Source organism: Eschscholzia californica, unplaced genomic scaffold, assembly GCF_041429995.1.
Source record: "Eschscholzia californica isolate CP2 unplaced genomic scaffold, dmEscCali1.0.p SCAF_1, whole genome shotgun sequence".
Taxonomy (NCBI): domain Eukaryota; kingdom Viridiplantae; phylum Streptophyta; class Magnoliopsida; order Ranunculales; family Papaveraceae; genus Eschscholzia; species Eschscholzia californica.
In genome coordinates, this window is record NW_028238198.1 from 6,418,345 (window position 1) to 6,431,907 (window position 13,563).

The 13,563-nt window shown below is 39.0% G+C and overlaps 1 long non-coding RNA gene and 1 pseudogene across 1 annotated transcript; one reads left to right on the forward strand and one right to left on the reverse strand.

Moving 5' to 3' along the window:
* Nucleotides 1–9,641: 9,641 nt before the first annotated feature.
* Nucleotides 9,642–11,319, reverse strand: LOC147563636 (tetrahydroberberine oxidase pseudogene; annotated as a pseudogene).
* A 297-nt stretch (nt 11,320–11,616) lies between these two features.
* On the forward strand, nt 11,617–12,530 carry LOC147563637 (uncharacterized). The gene is made up of 3 exons (XR_015224925.1): nt 11,617–11,725; nt 11,816–11,857; nt 11,952–12,530. It is a non-coding gene; the product is annotated as an uncharacterized LOC147563637 (long non-coding RNA).
* Nucleotides 12,531–13,563: the final 1,033 nt, after the last annotated feature.

The following is a 13,563-nucleotide window of genomic DNA, read 5'->3' on the forward strand; positions in this document are numbered from 1 at the left end:
AGGTCAAAGAAAAATATTTTGATATGCGTTGAAATTTTAGAACCATTACCTACCTAGAAACTTATTCAATTGGATTTGCTCAACTTCATATGGTCCTAGTTAGTTTGGTTATTGTGTGATGTTAATAGTAAAGATCTTCTCCACAAAATTATAACGACAAAATTATTACTAAGACATATACTATTAGTTTAAATGTGTTATCAAGTTAACATCTATCTATAGTCAAAGGGGAGTATCTTTTTTAAGTTAGATATATTCAAATGAAAATTGAGATTTATTAGTGTGATAAGCCTCTTCTTTTTGGTTATTTCTTTTAAAATGAAAAACTACGCTTTAAGCCTGAAGAATTTCTGAATTTCTTGAAGTAAAAACTATTATTAACTTTTCAATTCAATGTTAATTACAATGAGAAAACAATCCCTCTTTTATAATTAATCAAGAGAGCTTAAAGAGTAATAACAGAAACAAGTTTAGAGAGAGAAAACAACTTTTAACTAACTAATTCAAAGAATTAGTTATAACCTAATATTTCTACTAACTACACCCAACCGAAGCGCCTCTTGTCCTAACTACCTGGGTGCCTTCTCTTATAGTCGTGAGTGCCTACATCCTTACGAAGTTAGGTAAAACTGTTATCTTCATCACTGCCATTCTCCTCAATCATCTCTCTAACTCTATACTCTCTGACAGCCCCCCTCAAACTAATGATTCGACAAGGGAAGAAACATAAGTTTGCTCCGAATATAGTGAAACTGAGAGAACAAGATGCCCTTCGTAAAAATATCAGCCAAATTCTCCTCAGAAGTCACAAAGCAAATCTCCAATGTAGAACTCAACACCAAATCCCTAATGAAATGATAATCAATTTCAATGTGCTTCGTGCGAGCATGAAACACTGGTTGGAAGCAAGGTATTTGGCTCCCTGATGTGGCGTGAAAATGCCACATTTAGGTCACTTAACTTTGATGAGTTAGTTCTTTTCGAGTTTTATTTCTAATAATTTATGTGTTTTTAGTGCTAGGTAGTTTATTTGTGGTTTGGCGTGTAATTCGGAATAAAGAGAGCGAATTATCACATTTTCATCTTATGCGGCAAAATGGAAGAAAAGAGCACCAGGGGTATTTTGGTCATTTTGGTCAAAATCAGAAGTCAAACAACAAGTAAAGTCAATGACGAGTCCGACGGTGAAAACGGAAGTTGATTCGGAGTTCGGACGGGGAAGTTATGAAAGAAAGAAGCCAAGGATTCTATAAAGGCACCCCCTTGGTTCTAAATGTAGAGACAAGATGAAGACACTCCCTTGCTTTAGAAAGAAGCCCAACCCAAGAGCCCAAAGAGGAAGAGAATAATAGAGATTCTAGGGTTGTGTATACACAAGTGAGAAAAAGGAATCAAAAGGGGGACTATTCATCATCTTCTTCACTAAGTAAGGGAGAGAGAAAAGGGCTAGGGTTCTTGGGGTGTTTTTGAAGTTTTCTAGGGTTTGGTAGTGAAAGAAAGAGAGAAGAAGGAGAAGGAGGAGTGCCGGCCAAAGCAAGGCCGGCCAAGCTCAAGGCCGGCCTAGCCTTGGCCGGCAGCAGCTCGGCCTGCTCGGGATGGTAATGGAGGACGCTTGCACGGGAAGCTGCAGCACGTTCTACGGGACGCATCTGAACACGGGAGCTTCTCGCGGACGCGTACAACAGCAATGGAGGACGAGACTGGAAGCTCCCACGGGATGCGGCTGCTGCAGCTAGGGCCGACACTCCGGGACGCATCTGCAGCACGGCTGTCTTCACGGGACGCGGCTGCAGGTCGGACATGCTCGGGACAGAAGCTACCGGCTCGGATCTAAGCTATTTTGGCCGGAAACTTCATACTTTGGCCGGAAGTTGTTTTCTCGGATTTCTAGGGTTCCGGCAACCTTCTTGATCCGAAATCATGGGGCTTTTACTTCTCACGTCCTTGGCTAACTTCCCATGTGGTTTGATTTGGTTTTGGTTGAAAATTGCTTAGAGAGAGAAAGCTTGGTGAAGCTTTAATGGTGGTGGGTTTTAAATGAAGAAGATGATGCTGATTGCTAAGGGGAGATCTGATTTTTTGCTCGGAGACAGCCATTACGCACTGTTAAGGGGAAATCCAGAAATTTGCTAAGGGGAGATCGGCTGAACCTCATCTACTCATATTTTCCGACGAACCTAGCCTCGAAATACATCGAAAAAAGGGGGATTTCTCATCATCTTCTTTTCATTTATTACTTATCACCATGTTTAGCTAAATCAAGTGTGTCGATTATATGGATGAAATGTGATGAATTTGTGATTATGTTTGATATGATTTAATGTTTTGATAATAAATTGATGTTCACTTATTTTGATTACTTGTTTCAATCGTTTTTCATGTGTCTTATCAAGTACTTCGCATAGTTAATCGATTAGGCAAAGTGATCGATATCGATCGTAGTCTAGATTCAAATTTCATGTGTCTTGTCATGCACTTCACATAGTTAGGCGACTAGACGACATTTTCGAGGATTCGGTTTTAATCGTTTAGGAAGTTTGTTTGACTAAGTATTATCTCCGGACATACGTAGTGCTTATGAACGTCCACCTTAGGAATCGAGACTAGATTTACATAAATCCATTCGATTGGACCGTACATAGTTATAGGTTTATTATCATGGATTCTCGGACTTCGACACCTCGCTCACTTATTTGTGTCCCGACTTTTGTTGCTTCCCGACTCTTATTCCTTCGACTCTTCTCTCGAATCTCTCTCGCCCGTTTACATTGATAAATTAGTTTGTTTTACTTGCTTTCTTCTTTGTTGCTTATTTCATTATAAAGCCCCCCATTTGTGTTTGTTTCCTTTTTAGTCTAAGTTAGCATTTGATTTCTAGACCGGGGGATAAGACCCTTCGACATCCAAACTACCTTCCTATCCTTGGATCGATCCCGGCTTTGCCGGATTACTACTTGATACCTCTGCTTGGGTGTGCAACCTTTTCGGGTGCATCACTCCCATATTATCACAAGACAAAGCCATAGGAGTGATGACTGAAACACCAAGTTCTTCAAGTAAATAGGATACCCACAATAGCTTAGAGGTTGCTAGAGAGAGAGCACGATACTCAGCTTCTGTTGAAGATCTAGAAACTGTAGACTGCTTCTTTGAAGACCAAGAAATCAAAGTAGACCGTAGAAAAATACAATAGCCATTAGTGGACCTGCGAGTGTCAGGACATCCTCCCCAATCTGAATCCGAGTATCCTCTTAACACTGACAAATTTCCTTTCTTAATCTCAATACCAGCCCCAATTGTGCCTTTCAGATATCTTAGTACCTTCTTAAGAAGTACAAGATGACTTGTCCTAGGCTCATGCATGAACTGAGACAAGTAATTGACACTAAAGTTGAGATCTGGTCGAGTCATTGTTGCATATTGTAAACCCCCTACCATGCTTCTATAGAACACACCATTGTCAATGAGTTCACCATCCAATTTGGAAAGTCTTTTGCCCACAGATTCTGGCAGCACACTAGGCTTAGAATCAGAGAGACCTGTGATGCGACACGAAAGTGTCACATTTAGAGAGCCTAACTTAGACTAATTAGTCATTTTCGAGTGTTATCAATAATATTTTATGTGTTTTCATGTTAGGTACTTATTTTGGAGTTAAGCGTATGATTCGGAATAAAATGAGCGAATTATCACTATCATTTCATGTGCCCAAAATGAGAGAAAATGACTTCAAGCAAATCAAATTACAAGTGGAGGCAATGACGAGTCCGACGATGAAAACGGAAGAAGTTCGGACGGGGAAGTTATGAAAGAAAGAAGTCTGAGGGTATTTTAGTCCTTTGTGACAATTTGAAGATGTAGAGACAAGGATGGAGGCACCTCTTGGTTTCTAAACCAAGCCCAAAGCCCACACAAGCCCAAAGAAGAATGACAAGGAGGAATTATATGAGTACATTCTCTTTATGGATTAGAGTCAACAAAGTCTAAATGAATTGACTAAGTCAAGGGACTCTAGGGTTTTAGTAGTTTAGGCTACTATTCATCATCTTCATCATTCAACAACCAAGCAAGCGAGAGAAGAGAAGAGGCTAGGCTTTTTGGGTATTCTTGAGCTCTAAACTTCTAGGATTTGAGTGGAAGAAAGGAAAAGGGAGAAGAAGGAGGTAGGCCGGCCAAGCAAGGTGGGCACTACAAGAGCTCGGGCAGCCATGGAAGCATAGGCCCGAGAGCAGCAGAGCACAAGCACGGGAACAGCAAGTCGCGGCCAGCAGCTCGGGAAGGCTTCAAGGAGCACTGGACAGCAGGCCGGAACAGCAGCAGCCTTCCAACACGAACAGCAGCTTGCTGTGCACGACCGGAAGCTTTCCTGGAAGCAACTCGGCAGCAGCTTCCTCTCAGCCGGACGCGCACACAGGACGCACCTGCAGCTCGGACAGCAATCCTTGGCTCGGGACAGTGTGCACATGGCCGGATTTCTTGATTTTTGGTCGGAATCTTCACTTCTTTGGCCGGATTTTTTTTATAGTTTCCGGCAACCTTCTTGATCCGGAACCTTAGGGGTTTTGTTCCCCATGTCTTCTCTCATCATTTTTCTTTCCATTTCTTATTCAATCACCATGTTAGCTAACTTTAGTGTGTCGATTATATGAGATGAAATGTGATGAATTCGTGATTATGTTTAATATGATTTGATGTTTTGATTACGAATTGATGTTCATTTATTTCGATTATCGTTTCGATCGTATTTTCATGTGTCTTGTTAAGCACTTCGCATAGTTAATAGACGAAACGAAGTATTCGATATCGATCGTAGTCTAAGTCATATTTTCATGTGTCTTGTCATGCACTTCACATAGTTAGGCGACTAGACAACACTTTCTTTGACTCGGGATTAGCCGATTATGACGTTTGTTTGACTAAGTATGATCTCTGGATATACGTAGTACTTAGAGACATCTACTTTAGGAGTCGAACATCGATTGTACTTTTGGAACATTAGATCGTACTACATATAGTTGTAGATTTATCATTATGGATTCTCGGACATCGACACCTCTCTCACTTATTTATTGCCTCCCGACTCTTGTTCCTTCGACTCTTCTCTCGGATCTCTCTCGCCCATTTACATTAGATTATCTAGTTAGCTTTACTTATTTTCTTCTCTTGTTTACTTATTTAATCAAAATCCTTCATTATCTCTGTTCCTCTTCCTTTTAGTCTAAGTTAGCTTGAAATATCTAGACCGGTGGATAAGACCCATCGACATCCAAACTACCTTCCTATCCTTGGATCGACTCCGATTTTACCGGTTACTACTTGGTACCTCCGCTTGGGTGTGCAACCTTTTCGGGTGCATCAACCTGCTTTATCAAGCAATTCATGAATATATTTAGTTTGGATGAGAACCAAAGAAGAAGCGTGTCTCTTAACCTCAATAATGAAGATCCCCAAGTCTCTTCATAGCAAATTCCTTAGTGAGATCAGTTATGAGTTGATCAAGGAGAGAAACAGTGGTTCCAGTGAGGATTATATCATCCACATAAAGAAGGAGAACCATCATTTGCTCATCACACTGAAAAACAAACATTGATGTATCTGAACTACTCTTGATAAAACCCCAACTTTGAAGATATGTAGCTATTCTGGTAAACCATGCTCTAGGAGCCTGCTTGAGCCCGTAAATAGCTTTGTGTAAGTAACATACAAAATCAGAGCACTGTGGAGCAGCAAAGCCGGGAGGTTGTTTCATATACACTATCTTAGTTAGGTGCCCATGGAGAAAGGCATTAGACACATCCAACTAATGAATATGCCATTGTTGAGTAATTGCTAGAGTAAGAACAACTCTAACTGTCTGAATTTTAACAACTGGACTAAAAGTCTCCATATAATTTACCTTCTTGTTGATTATACCCTTGAGCAACAAGCCTAGCCTTATACCTCTGTAAGGAACCATCAGAGTTGTATTTAACCTTGAAGACCCACTTACAACCCAACACATTCATATGTGGTTCTCTAGGAATCAAGGACCATGTCTCATTTTTAACAAGAACATGGAACTCCTCTTTCATTGCTCTTTTCCAATGCTCATTCTTACTAGCCTCTTTGTAACTTGTGGGTTCTATGATAGAGGGTAAAGTGACACTTGAGATGAGAGCATGAGGGACAGTAAAGTGTGCCACATGGTTAGGAATGGTTTTAGGCCTTACAATACCACTTTTTAGCCTAGTTCTCATAGGATGGACATTAGAATCTGGCACATTAGGAACATTAGTTGGACTGGGAATAGAAGACTCCACAACCTCGGGCTGCTCAATGAGAGAAGAGCTAGGGAGAGAAATAGGAGAGATAGAACTCTTTGAAGATGAAGGCAAAAGAGTCTGATCATCTAAGGAATAGGTAGTATGATAGGAGGGAATGGATATATCCATGTTCTCAGGTAATGAAGGTAAGGGAAAATTTGATAAGAATAAGTGGGTTCCTTCTCTAAGCTGGAACTTGAATTGGATAGGTGCATCTTAGTTGCATAAGGAAATGAAAACTCATCAAATATTACATGTCTGGAGACATATTCTTTTCCAGTGGCAATGTCTAAACATTTATACCCCTTGTGTGATGGGCTATACCCAATAAAAACACATTTGGAGGACTTAGGGTTGAGCTTATCCTCTTTAACATTTCCCAAATAAGGATAGCAAAGAGACCCAAAGACTTTAAGCATAGCATAATCAGGAGTTCTATGAAAAAGAATTTCGTAAGGAGTTTTATAGTCTAGTAGCTTACTTGGAGTCCTATTGATAATATAGGTAGCAGCTGCATAGGCATGAAACCAGAACTCTTTTGGCATAAAAGCTTGGAACAATAGGGTTACCCACTAAAGTGATTTGCCTGTTTTTCCTTTCTGCTCGACCATTTTGCTGTGGTGGATATGGGCAGGAGCTTCTAAACATAATTCCACATTTTTTTAGATGAGATTGAAACTCTCCTTTGCTTAATTCAGGTGCACCATCACTTTGAAAGCTTTTGATGGGTAAAGAGAAAAGCTTCTCATGTTGTTTCTGAAAATGTTCAAAACACTCCAACCTGTCAGACCTTAGTTTCATAGGGTATATCCAGAAGAACCTACTAAAGTCATCAAAGAAAAGTATATAGTATTTGATCCCTGATTTAGTTGTAACAGGTGTTGGACCCCAAATGTCACAGTGCACCAACTGAAGAGGCGTAGTTGTGCTATTTTCTGAAGTAAAGAAGGGCAATCTTTGACTTTTTCCCAATTGACAAGATGAACATGCTTAAAGTTCTTTGAAGTAATCTTAATCATGTTATCTTTTTCCAAAGACAGAATCACCTCCTGAGCAGCATGTCCCAACCTATTGTGCCATATCTCAGCAGTTGTTGTTGCTAGACATGCTATTTTTGTCCCTTCTTTTGGTAACACATATGGATCCATTTGAAAGTCTATGCTGTAAAGATTATTCACCATTGGACCTTCTGCTAAGGTATCTTTGGACCATAGGTCTCTTATGATAAAACCCCAAGGAAGAAACTCCACACTACAAAAGTTTTCTTTTGTAAATTTTGATATTGACAACAAGTTTTTCTGTATAGTTGGAACATGTAGGACCTTCTTGAGTTGAAAAGCATTTGACGCAGTAACTAAGGTTGCTTGACCAGTATTAGCAATATTCAGGCATTTTGCCATCTCCAATCATAACTCCATTTGATCCTTGATAAGGAATGGCAGAAGTAAGATTTTCCTTTGTGTGAGTCATATGCCTTGTTGCACCTGTGTCAGCTATCCACCTTTTGTCCTTTGTATTTAAGATAGATAAGCATTCTCATGGATTGAACTTTCATTTTCTAAGTCAGCACCATAATGAGCTTGTTCATCCTCACATTCTTGTGGATCCAATTCTTCTTCTTCTTCTTCTTCTTTTTCTCCTTCTTCTTCTTCTTCATCTTCAATTTCTTGAAGATGTAGATTTGCAAAATTTCTATTTGCAGACTTAGAAGCTTCTGAAGAGAAGTCTTTGAACCTCATCCTACACTGTCTAGCTGTGTGACCCCACTTATAGCATATACCACAAGGTACAGTAGTAAAATCAAAGAAACTATTTCTTGTCTGGGCCATGGATCGTTTTGAATTTCGTATGAATTGTGCCTTCTGTCCATATTCAAGACTTTGATTTTGATTTGAGAACTTCATAGGTGATGACCTGAAATTGTTCCTATTCTGAAATTTCTTTACAAATTATAATTCACTTGGATCAATAGGTGGCTCTTGTTCCTTAAGCCATTGTTCATGATGGGTTAATCTACTTTTAAGTTCACCAAAACTTAGCAACCCATCTCTATTTTGTATGGTAATGACAAATTGTGAGTATTCTTTCCCTAATCCTTGAAGCACAATTCTTGTCAACTCAGGTTCAGGGACTTTATCATTCACAGCTACAAGTGAGTCAGCAAGGTTTTTAATCTTGCTTAGGTATTCAGATATAGATAATGAACCCTTCTTGAAATTTTGAAGTTTATTCCTTAATGAGGATTTTTGGGCTTCAAATTCCTGAAGAAACACCATTTCTAAGTAGCACCAAATCTCTCTAGAAGTCTTTAACCCTAGGATATCAGAAGCAATAGAGTGTGTGATTGTTGCTTTTATGCAAGATTTCACAAAACTATCAGTTCTCCGCCATTGGAGATAAGCTGGGTTTGCTACATCTCTTCATTCCACTACAGTTAATTGAGGGGGTTCACTATAGGTGCCATCGATGTGGCACACTAGGTCATTTCCAATCAAGGCATTCTCTACCTGATCTTTCCAAACAAGGAAATTTGATCCATCTAATCTAGCAGATATAAGATTAGATAGATTTGGATTATAAGATACCAGATTTTGATTCGGATTCATCTTTCAATGTTGAAGTTGTTCTTTGATGACGAAGACTGTACCTCTGATTCTTTGATGACAGAAGATTAGCTTCCTTCTTGTGTTCTTGATTTCAATTTCTCTTTGAAAATCGATTCTAGGGTTCTGGCTCTGATACCATGAAGAATTTCTGAATTTCTTGAAGTAAAAACTGTTATTAACTTCTCAAGTCAATGTTAAATACAATGAGAAAACAATCCCTCTTTTATAGTTAATCAAGAGAGCTTAAAGAGTAATAATAGAAACAAGTTTAGAGAGAGAAAACAACTTTTAACTAACTAATTCAAAGAATTAGTTATAACCTAATATTTCTACTAACTACACCCAACCGAAGCGCCTCTTGTCCTAACTACCAGGGTGCCTTCTCTTATAGTCGTGAGTGCCTACATCCGTATGAAGTTAGGTAAAACTGTTATCTTCATCACTGCCATTCTCCTCCTAACTCTATACTCTCTGACAAAGCCCAACCAAGTAAATGTTTAACTCACCTAATTAAGGACAACATTTTATAAGATTGATAAAATTATTCAGAAGCCCACCTTTGCTTTATAAATTTTAATAAATCATTTTTGGTATCATTCACTATTCTTAGAAAGCACGGAGAGTAACAATTAAAAGTTTACATGTTGGCTACAAGCGATTCCCATTTCATTACCAATTCGGATACTCACTTCAAGTTACAAAAGTATGTTTCCAGTACTATACTAGAGAGATAGAGAACGAGCAACATTAAGGCTTTTATTTATTCGATAAGCATAAACAAATGCTTTTTGTTTCAAATAAAAGAATAGCTCTAGTGAGCTATTCCCTAAAATGTAACACTTCGGATGCTTTGTTCATTCCTAAAGAAATTTTCCGCATCCACTTTACTTTTCACATATGTTAATCTTTTGTAGTTTGTTCTTGAAGTACTTGCTCCCCCAAACTTTTCCTTGCAAATAACTTGATGTGCCGTTCTTGCTACGACCTAGGTCAATATCTCTGTAGTTGGCATATGCTTCTCTCGGGGAGTTCGATACATAAGGTCTTGTAAATTTGTACATTTGTCTAATCCATCTTATAGGCTTTTTCGATGCCTCATCCCCTGGTTTAACCCAACCAACTGTATAGAGAATTTTAAATAAGTTACCATCTCTATGCAGAAATGGAGTTTCATGTTCTGAAATCTCACTCATCCTCCCACCGTAAGGAAGAAACGTAACGCCACCTGCTTCAGGTTGTAATAATCTTTTCCAAATCCCTTCTAGTCCAACTTGTGGAATGGGTTTCTTCACATAATCAGATTTGATCTTAAAGTAACCCTTGGGAAATTGAGTTCTATTCAGTAAAGCACTTGTAGGACTGTCGTAAGGATATCCACCTAAAACAACTGCAGATTGAATCCAACTCATTTCAAAACATTCTTTTCTCTTTAAGCCCAACTCTGGAAATCTCTCTTTCATCAGAGTGAGGAGATTGTCAGTATTTCCAAGAAATAATGAGATGAATGAAGCTTCTATTGTTTTCTTCCCTTTTCCAGTCGCGTTCTTGGAACTAAACCCAACAAGAATCACAATTTCTTTAGGTAGTTTGTGAGCAACTTCTTGCCACTTATGAACAATTTTAGCTGCACCTTGTTCAATAGTTTTCGAGGTTATGAAAACAGTGACAGTAGATGGAACAGAAACCAATCTGATTTTCCATGAGAGAATGACACCAAAGCTTCCACCAGCACTACCTCCTCTGATAGCCCAAAACAAATCTTCACCCATTGATTTTCTGTCTCGAATTTTTCCATTAGCATCGACTATACGAGCATCAATGACATTATCAGCTGCAAGTCCATATTTTCTAAACAGAGGACCATACCCACCTCCGCCAAAGTAACCGCCAACACCCAATGTGGGGCAAAATGATGCAGGAAAGGCAAGAGTTCGACTTTTCTCTGCAATTTTATAATAAAGTTCGCCAATGATTGCACCAGACTGAACCCATGCAGTTTTATTTTCGACATGAACATCAATGGATCGAAGTTTAGACAAATCGACAATGACGAAAGGGACATCCGATACAGAAGAAAGACCTTCAAAGTCATGACCGCCGCTTCTAATTTTGATCTGAATTCTATGTTTTCTAGTACAAATTACAGCTTTTTGAACATGGGATTCTTTCAAAGGTGTGATTATGAGTTTGGGTTTTGGAGTAGTGGGTGAAGTGAATCTTAGATTGTCAATGGTGGATTGCAAGATTGATGTATAACTAGAACTGGTTGGAGTGTAAACTGGGATGGGTGAGTGAGAATGCTGGGAAAGACAATGAAGAAAGCTTTCATAAAGTGAGCTTGAAGTGCCCAATGAGAACAAAAAGAAAGAAGTAAGAACTGATACAAGTATGAAATAAGTTGGATTATCCATATCTTCTTGTGCTAATTGGTGGATTTAGTTACTCTGTTTATAGTCTCAACTTAATAGTATTATATTGAAAGTTTAATTCTTAATTAGATAACAGAAATGATACTCATCCCGGTTAATTTCCCGGCCCAAACCCGGCCGGGTGAGTTGGCAAGCCAACCGGGCATGCCATCATGACGTGGGGACGATTTAACTGGATTTTTGATGGAATCTAAAAGTGGTCCCTCATATTAAATGTAACTACTGATAAGGACATTCATAAAACTCTAGCTTCAACCCACTTGTCTTTCTCAAAAAATCACGACCAGACCTCTCCTTTCTCAAAACCTAGGGTTTCATCTTAACCAAAATCATCACAATCCAAAACCAAGGTCGTCCAGAGCAAGATTCACCGGAAATCACCCAATAGGTAAGGTTTGTTTGATTTTCTTCTTGCTTATACCTCTTCTTCTCATACTTCTTCGTTCATTCACTGACTAACTCTCTCTCTCTCTACAAGTTCGAAGGTTTCAGTAGACTTTCTTTCTCTCTACAAAACGAGGTGAGTCCCATGTCTTATGTCTCTTTGTACAATTTTAAATTTTACGGCAAAAAATTAGGGTAGGTGTATTAATGTTTCTTTTGTGATTGCGCAGTAAAATTCGGCAGGATTGTGATATCTCTTTTGTGATTAGGCAGTCGAAACTAAAAGAGGAGTATCAAATCTCAACTTCTAATGCTGAAGTTGTAAGATTTGCTGATTTTGATGAAGAAATTGATAATTGGTTGAAGGGGTTTGGGTTAGTTTTCTCAACTCTCCTCTCCAATCTGCTTTCCTCCCGGGTCGACTTTTTTCTGCAATTCTGTAGTAGAGTTCACGGACGGTTGCTCCAGACTGAACCCATGCAGTACTAGTTTCTACGTCCACACTAATGGACCGAAGTTTGGACAAGTCGACAACTATGAAAGGAACATCAGATACATAAGAGAGACCTTCAAAGTCATGACCCCCGCTTCGAATTTTAATCTGAATTCCATGTTTTCGAGCACAAATTACAGTGGTTTGAACATGGGATTCTTGCAATGGTGTGATTATGAGTTTGGGTTTTGGAGTAGTGGGTGATGTAAATATCAGATTGTAAATGGTAGATTCCAAGATTGATGTATAGTTAGAACTGGTTTGGGTGTAAACTGGGATAGGTGATTGAGAATGTTGGGTGTGAGAGGCGGTTTAGGTGACTTGTGGCGGTTTGTCCAATGGCGGTTTATGGAGCCCATTTGTGGCAGTTTCTAATTGTGGCAGTTTCTAATTGTGAATTGGATTCACAAATTGGACCCGGCTTATATTATTATAAATAGGGGGTTAAGGGCCAATGTATAATCACTAACACAAGCAAAAACAACTCTTCTTTAGAGAGAGCAAGAGTGAGAGAAATTTTTCATAGTTTTTTGAGCGGTGTTAAATTTCTCGGTCGTCGAAGATTTAGTATAGAAGGTTATTACTATACGGTACCATCTTGGGACGAACTTGCGGGTTGTGTGAGTCGTCTTCATCTATCCTTCAATAAAGATTTCTTGTTCACCCGAGGACGTAGGCTTTAAAGCCGAACCTCGTTAAATTCTGTTCGCATATTTAGATTTGGCTTAGCTTTTCGATAATTTTCATAATCGGATCAATTTCTAGGATAGGTTCGATAGCTTCCGCGACTTTTAGTTCTAACAATTGGTACCAGGGCCTTGTTGAGATTGAACGAAGAGAAGATGGGATCGAGAAGTGGTACGGTCAAAGCAGGGAAATATGAGATAGAGAAGTTCAATGGGAAAAACGATTTTTCTTATTGGCGGATGCAGATGAAGAATCTGTTAATCTCGCAGAAATTACACAAGACGTTGACGGGAAAGAAACCAGGAGATATGTCAGATGAGGATTGGGAAGAATTAGATCTCGAAGCACGGGCTACCATTATGTTGTGTCTTGAGAGGGACGTGGCGTTCCTAGTAGACGAAGAAACAACGGCGGCGGGTGTGTGGTTAAAACTAGAAAGCAGTTTCATGACGAAAACTTTAACGAATCGGGTCTACTTAAAATCCAAATTATTCACATGTAGAATGGAAGAGGGTTCTTCTATTCAGGAATATGTGAATAGGTTTGACAGGATTATCTCAGATTTGAAGGATATTGATGTTAAGGTTGAGGATGAGGACCAAGCCCTCATATTGTTACTTTCATTGCCAAAATCCTATGAAAACCTTGTTCAAACTTTGATG